Below are 8,212 nucleotides of genomic sequence, written 5' to 3' on the forward strand. Positions count from 1 at the left end.
CACCAAACAACAAATCTTTTAAATCTCACAGATACGCATCTTTACTGGGAAGAAACACTACTTTTCCCTGATGGCAACACGAATCAGATGATCTACAAGTCTCTGACTTAAAGTTTAAATCTGAACAATATATTCAATCTCTTTTCGCAGTTATGTTATTTCACCGAGTAATTTCTGTTTGTTTGTGCTAATGCGAAATTTACTAGCATTTTTTTGAGACTTTCAAATTTTAGCACTTCCATTATCTCTAACCTGCTCTGCATGTGTATCGCACCAACGTTTTTGAACCTCTTTACAACGTTCTACTTTGTTATCTACTCTTTGTCTTTTATTTCCGGCCCCGGGGTGGTTAAATCTCTTTGCAGAAAGTCTCATCTCGCGGGACGTGAAAGTATCTCTCTGAAAAAGTCTCTTCTCGTCCCAGGATTTTTTTTATATAATAGAGATTATATACAGTATATACAGTATACAGTATATGTATGAATTAAAATGTACCAAGCAGTTACAGGGGAATAATGTATTTTTTCCTTTTTAACAATATTTTCATTCTACTTTTCTAGGTGTTCTTATTGTTTAATTAATCCATTATTTACTAATTAGTGGGTCTGACTCTAAAGTACTTACAGCCTTTGATTATTCCGTGTTGTTTGCCAATGTGTCTGCTCTGCTCAGTTTTAATTGTCATTAATAAGATACAACGAAATAACTGCACAGAGAAAGGGCCAAATATAATGAAATCAACAAAAGAGAGTTAAGCATGTAAATCAATAGCAAAAGCAGAAATATTTCTAAATGTCTTATAAATGTAAAAATCATGCTGCTGTGCTTCTCTGAACCATCAATCAATCAATCAACATTTATTTATATAGCACATATTCATACAAAAAAATGTAGCTCAAAGTGCTTTACAAAATGAATAGAAAAATAGAAGACACAATAAAAAATAAGTCAACATTAATTAACATAGAATAAGAGTAAGGTCCGATGGCCAGGGTGGACAGAAAAAACAAAAAAAAACTCCAAAGGCTGGAGAAAAAAAATAAATCTGTAGGGGTTCCAGACCACGAGACCACCCAGTCCCCTCTGGGCAATCTACCTAACATAAGTCAAACAGTCCTGTTTGTAGTTAGAGTTCTCACGTAAGGACTTGATGATGATGGTCACGTAGACTTCTGGCTTTCAGTCCATCAATGTTGGAGCATCATGATGCTTTGAGTAGGTGGTGGTGGCGCAGGCGCAGGAAAAAGAAACAGAAGAGAAAGTAGGGGTCTGTACGGATTTTGAATGTAGAATAAGAGAAAAAAAATCCCAGGTAATTAAGTGAGATCAGTATTGTGTATCAGGTGTTGTCACTGATTAGGAATCTGGTTGGAACAAAAACCTACAGCTACGGAGGGGACATTGGGGTATGGGTGTCCCCCAGGACTGAATTTGGGAAGCACTGTTCTAGAACATTGAATCACAGTGGGTGCAATTGGGCTTTTTTGACGCTGAACAGAAAGACTCTTTAATGTGAAACTGAACACCGCTCTATAAAGTGGGTAACTCAACATATAAAGGTAATTTGGAAATTACTCCATAACTGCAATAAATAGAAGCTGACGCATTACAACACGTTTGTGATGGCTTATGGGTTGTTGGAACACACACTGTACAGCGCTCTGCCATTAGTGTAGTTGAAGCCATGGATGCTTCACTGCGGGATTGTACCATTTGTTGAACAGCACACCCGGAGTGAGATTTCTTTGGGCTGTGGGAGTGAAGCCTGATGAAGTTCACCAAAGGATGTTGGCTCAGTATGGAAGTGACAACAGTAGGACTCAACAAAAAGTTTATGAATGGGTAGAAAGGTTTAAAGTGGAAAGAACAAGTGTAACCGATGAAGCTCGATCTGGTTGACCATTGACATCGTGCACACAAGCCCACATCGACATGGTGAGTGCCTTCATCAGAGAACACTGACAGATTACACTGTCCACTGTTGCTGCTCATTTGGATATCAGCTATGGATCTGCACATGTCATGGTGTGTGATGACTTGGGGTAGCGTGAGGTCTGTGCAAGATGGGAACCCAAACAGTTTACTTATCTGCACGAGCCAACATCCTTGGGCGAAAGTCAAGATAAATGATGTCATATGCACACCTCTAAGCAAATCTTTTTGTTGATTCCTCATAGTTTTGGATCTTAGAAGAATTTTTCTAATCAACATCTATGAGAGCAGGGGAATGCAAGGAGAATTACGCTGCCAAGTTGAGAATGTTATTTTTGATACTCTGATTTTGATTTTAGCTGCAGATTTAGAATTCTGCTGGGAATATTGACAAGGGTTGCCTGGTCAGGGGAAATCCCCTCATTTTTAAGTGAAACTCAGGGCCATATTGGTGGGAGTTCCTAAAAATAGGGATTACTTTTTGACCTTCCTATACAAAGAAATTCCCATACCTTTCACATTTTCCATACCCCAAATGCTTGATGAAACCGTCATCCAACAATAACCAACATAGTGAGCAGTCACCTGACATTGCTCCGCCCACCCATCCCAAAGCTCATGTGTAATTGGCTAAGAGTCAGAGTAGTCTGAGATTGATGGGCACCTGAGAGTGGCATGTTTGTCCTACACCAGCCTGTACCCATCCTGTTAATTTTTTAAACTTTACTATCAAGAGTTCCAGCAAAACGCAAACACAAATCTTGGGCTGTGCAGAGTTTTGTGAAGTTATCATCTTAGCTGTGCAAGATTAAAAACCGAATCTTTTGAATATATTTCAGTAAAACAGTCACCATTTGTAATGACAATTCCCAAAGCAACAAGCTACAAGCAGAAATTCATAAGTAAACCAAATACAGAACCAGAATCTATAGGTACTGACCTTATTATTTAAACGATTACATTTGCAATGAAGCTGTGATTACATCTTAACAGTGCTGCCACGTTGCATCAGCCTGGGATGAGTCCCCCGTAGTATGTGCTGGCACTCCATCATGCATATGAGCAACTTCAAAGCCAGCAGCAGGTGAGCCTATAGAAACGGCAAGCCTGTTAAGTCACAAACAGAATTCCTTCTAGTGTGGCAATGGTGAGCAGTCCTTTTAAGGATAGTCAGCCACCTTAAAAAGCCAAGAGCAGAGAATCTATTCTGGTATTTGGCGGCTGCACTACATTGGTGTTAGAAGTGGGATGAAAAGATAGATAGATAGATAGATAGATACTTTATTAATCCCAAGGGAGAATTCACATACACCAGCAGCAGTATACTGATAAAAAAACAATAATAAATTAAAGAGTGATAAAAATGCAGGTATAACAGACAGTAACTTTGTATAATGTTAACGTTTACCCCCCCAGGTGGAACTGAAGAGTCGCATAGTGTGGGGTCTCCTCAGTCTGTCAGTGGAGCAGGATGGTGACACAAGTCTGTCACTGAAGCTGCTCCTCTGTCTGGAGATGATCCTGTTCAGTGGATGCAGTGGATTCTCCATGATTAACAAGAGCCTGCTCAGTGCCCGTCGCTCTGCCACGGATGTCAAACTGTCCAGCTCCAGAGCCTGCCTTCCTCACCAGTCTTTCCAAGCGTGAGGCGTCCATCTCCTTTATGCAGTCTCCCCAGCACACCACCGCATAGAAGAGGGAGCTCGCCCCATCCGTCTGATAGAACATCTGCAGCATCTTATTGCAGATGTTAAAAGAAGCCAGCCTTCTAAGGAAGTATAGTTGGCTCTGTCCTCTCTTGCATAGAATATCAGTATTGGCAGTCCAGTCCAATATATCATCTATTGTACTCCCAGGTATTTATAGGTCTGCACCCACCATCACAGTCACCTCTGATGATCACGGGGAAAGAAGACCTACTGCCTGATTTAGCAAGTGATGAATGTTGAAGAGACCCGTAATGGACTTGCTTAGCTATTCTGAGGAGCTGCTGGAAGTTCTCGATATCTGAAATCCAGGATCTGGAATGCCGTTTGTAGCAGCAGTACAAGGGGGGCAGGGGGAGAGATAGCTGAGAGACTGCTACCTCTGCAACTCCACCAGCTGCTAAGGTCTATTGGCTTGGGTGCACAGATACTGGTGGATCTTCCAGCTCTTAGGACTTGGAAAAAGTGTGGCCGATCGACTTGCCACAGACCACAGGTGAGCCGTGGGAAGCAGGGCCTGTGGTAAAACTGCACAGGCAAGGGAGGAGGCAGATCACAGTGGCGTTGTAAGGGATAGTCTCAAATCTGAGATGCAGACCTGGAACAGTGTTTGCCGCATCAGTTCAGTGAACAGAAACAGCCAAGAGACTGGTACATCTGCAGCTCCACACACAGAGGTCGACCCGCTCACTTGTAATCGACAGATCACCATACCAAAAAGTGCAGCGTTTACCACCTCTGCTGCACCAAATGACAGCACAGCACACAACATCTCTGCTGTGCCACCAAACAGTGAAGTGTTCAGGACCCTTGTGTCCTCATCGCTGACTGCATGGTCACAGCGGAAGAAAAAATCACCCCTCCGTTTGAAGAAGTTGGAAGTGGTTGATAAGGCCAGCAGCTTTGAAGGGAGGGCTATGGAATGACGCTGACCAGTAGCATCCACCAACGATGAGTATAGTATGAGCTGGCATTGCATCATGCAAACGAGCAACTTCAGAGCAGGCGCCAAGTAAACCTATAAAAACTCCATGGTAAGAACTCCATCTAATGTGGCAAAGGATAAGAGACCCACCTTAAAGAGCAATATAACGTGCAAAGGATCAGTTCTGGCACTCGGGGCCAGTGCTACAATATTTTGGAGATGATGAAAGTGTTCATATCAGACCACAGAACACTGTCTTTAAAGTACGTTTTTAGGGTGAAGTTTACATGATATGGCAGATTTATACGCAGTACATTCAATAATCTTTAATGCCATTAAAGAACACATTCACTCCATTTTTTCATTAGTGTGGTTCTTTATCAAGTCAAATATTTTAATCTGTTTTGGATAAGAAAAGGTGCCCATTATTTGTGAATATCCTTCACCTAGTGCCAAACATGGCATCCTTTTGGTGGTGGTATACAATTCAGGTGTTTCAATCAGACCCTTTGCCACAGGTGTTATAGAATCAGCACCTAGTCATGCTGTCTCCATTTGCCAACATTTGCGAAAACAAACGGGTCGTTCTGAAGAGCTCAGTGACACCAAGTGTGCTACTGTGATAGGATGCCACCTTTGCAATAAGACAGTTCATGAAATTTCATCCCTGCTGGATATTCCACAGTCAACTGAAAGTGAGATTATTAGAAAGTGGAAGCGTTTAGGAACAACGCCAACTCGGCCGTGAAGCAGAAGACCACGTAAAGTCACAGAGCGGGGACAATGAAAGCTAAGGTGCATGGTGCATAAAAGTCGCCAATGCTCTACTGATTCTATAGATGAGGAGTTCCAAACTTCCACTGGCATTAAATTTGTGGTGGGCATTTCATGGAATGGGTTTCCATGGCCGAGCAGCTGCATGTAAGCCTCACATCACCAAGTCCAATGCCCAGCATCAGATGGAGTGGTGGAAAGCAGACCACCACTGGACTGTGGAGCAGTAGAAACGTGTTCTATGGAGTGATGAATCACGCTTCTCCGTTTGGTAGTCGGATGGGCGAGTCTGGGTTTGGTGGATGCCGAGAGAACATTACCTGCCTGACTGTGGAGTTTGGTGAAGGACAGATAATGCTGTGGGGCTGTTTGTCAGGGTTTGGGCTCAGCCCCTTACTTCCAGTGGAGGGCAATCTTAATGCTTCAGCATACCAAGACATTTGGACAACGCTATGCTTCCAACCTTGTGGAGACAGTTTGGGGAAGGCCATTTTCTGTTCCCAGTGCACAAAGCAAGGTCCATAAAGACATCGGTGTGGAAGAACTTGACTGACCTGCACAGAGCCCTGACCTCACCTCCATTGAGCACCTTGGGGATGAACTGGAACGGAGATTGCGAGCCAGGCCTTCTCGTCCAACATCAGTGCCTGACCTCATAAATGCTCTACAGAATGGATGAGCACAATTCCCACAAAAACACTCCAAAAATCTTGTGCAAAGCCTTCCAAGAACAGTGGAAGCTGTTATCGCCGTAAAAGGGGAGCATCCATCCATTATCCAACCTGCTATATCCTAACTACAGGATCACGGGGGCCTGCTGAAGCCAATCCCAGCCAACACAGTTGCTAAGTTACAAACGCAGCACCCTGAGGCACTTGTGCTAATCGCTGGAGACTTTAACCATGTAACGCTGGATAAAACATTACCTGCCTTCTTCCAGTATGTGGATTGTAAACTCGGGAAACAGGACTATTGACCTACTATATGCAAACGTTAAAGACGCATACAGCGCCACCCCACTGCCTGCGCTTGGGAAAGCAGATCATAACCTGGTTCTGCTTCAGCCTCAATACAAACCAAGAGTGAGGGCGCTACCTACAACCACACGCTCATTCAGGAAGTGGTCCCCTGAGGCAGAGCAGGCTCTGAGAGACTGCTTTGGAACTACAGACTGGGATATATTGCTGAGATCACATAGTGAGAACATTGAAGAGGCTGTTGAATGCACAACTGATTACATCAACTTCTGTATGGACATTGTAGTTCCAGTAAGAACAGTACGCTGCTATGCTAACAACAAGCCATGGATTACAAGTGACATCAAGGGCCTTTTGAACCAGAAGAAAAGGGCTTTTAAAGGTGGTGATAAGCATGAGCTGAAGTGCGTGCAGAAGGAACTCCGAGTCCAGCTCAGGGCGGCGAAAGAGCAGTACAGGAGAAAGCTGGAGCAGAAGTTGCAGAACAGTATGAAGGAAGTGTGGGATGGGATGAAGATTATCACTGGCTGCAGCTCAAGCGGGTGCCAATCGAGACAGACGTGGAGAGAGCAAACCAAATGAACAACTTCTTTAATAGGTTTGATCACAGTAACCCACTCTCACCTCGGAGCACTGCATCCTCCAACCATCCTTCTGCTGATACCAGCATAGGTGAGACATCCCCACCCACAATTACAGCAGCCCAGGTGAGCAGAGAGCTGAAAAGACTTTGTGCCAGCAAAGCAGTGGGTCCAGATGGTGTATCGCCACGATTGCTGAAGGCCTGTGCGTTGGAACTGGGGAGTCCTCTACAGCGCATCTTCAACCTGAGCCTGGAACAGGGGAGAGTCCCGAGGCTTTGGAAAACATCTTGTATCACTCCTGTCCCAAAGGTATCACGTCCTAGTGAGCTGAATGACTTCCGCCTGTTGCTCTGACGTCACATCTGATGAAGACCATGGAGCGGCTGCTGCTTCACCACCTGAGGCCACAGGTCCGTCACGCCCTAGACCCTCTGCAGTTCGCATACCAGGAGAAGGTGGGAGCAGAGGATGCCATCATCTATATGCTTCACGATCCCTCTCCCACCTGGACAGAGGCAGTGGTGCTGTAAGAATTATGTTTTGGACTTCTCTAGCGCCTTCAACACCATCCAACCTCTGCTCCTTAGGGATAAGCTGACTGAGATGGGAGTAGATTCACACCTTGTGGCATGGATTGTGGACTATCTTACAGACAGACCTCAATATGTGCGTCTTGGGAACTGCAGGTCTGACATTGTGTGCAGCAATACAGGGGCGCCGCAGGGGACTGTACTTTCTCCGGTCCTGTTCAATCTATATACATCAGACTTCCAATATGACTCGAGTCCTGCCACGTGCAAAAGTTCGCTGATGACACTGCTATTGTGGGCTGCATCAGGAGTGGGCAGGAGGAGGAGTACAGAAAGTTAATCAAAGACTTTGTTAAATGGTGCGACTCAAACCACTTACACCTTAACACCAGCAAGACCAAGGAGCTGGTGGTGGATTTTAGGAGGCCCAGGCCCCTCATGGACCCTGTGATCATCAGAGGTGACTGTGTGCAGAGGGTGCAGACCTTAAATATCTGGGAGTGCAGCTGGATGACAAATTGGACTGGACTGCCAATACTGATGCTCTATGTAAGAAAGCTCAGAGCAGAATATACTTTCTGAGAAGGTTGGCATCCTTCAACATCTGCAGTAAGATGCTGCAGATGTTCTACCAGACGGTTGTGGCGAGTGCCCTCTTCTACGCGGTGGTGTGCTGGGGTGGCAGCATAAAGATGAAAGATGCCTCACGCCTGGACAAACTTGTTAAGAAGGCAGGCTCCATTGTAGGATTAAAGTTGGACAGTTTAACATCTGTGGCAGAGCG

Source organism: Polypterus senegalus, chromosome 13 (genome assembly GCF_016835505.1).
Source record: "Polypterus senegalus isolate Bchr_013 chromosome 13, ASM1683550v1, whole genome shotgun sequence".
NCBI classification, from domain to species: Eukaryota; Metazoa; Chordata; class Cladistia; order Polypteriformes; family Polypteridae; genus Polypterus; species Polypterus senegalus.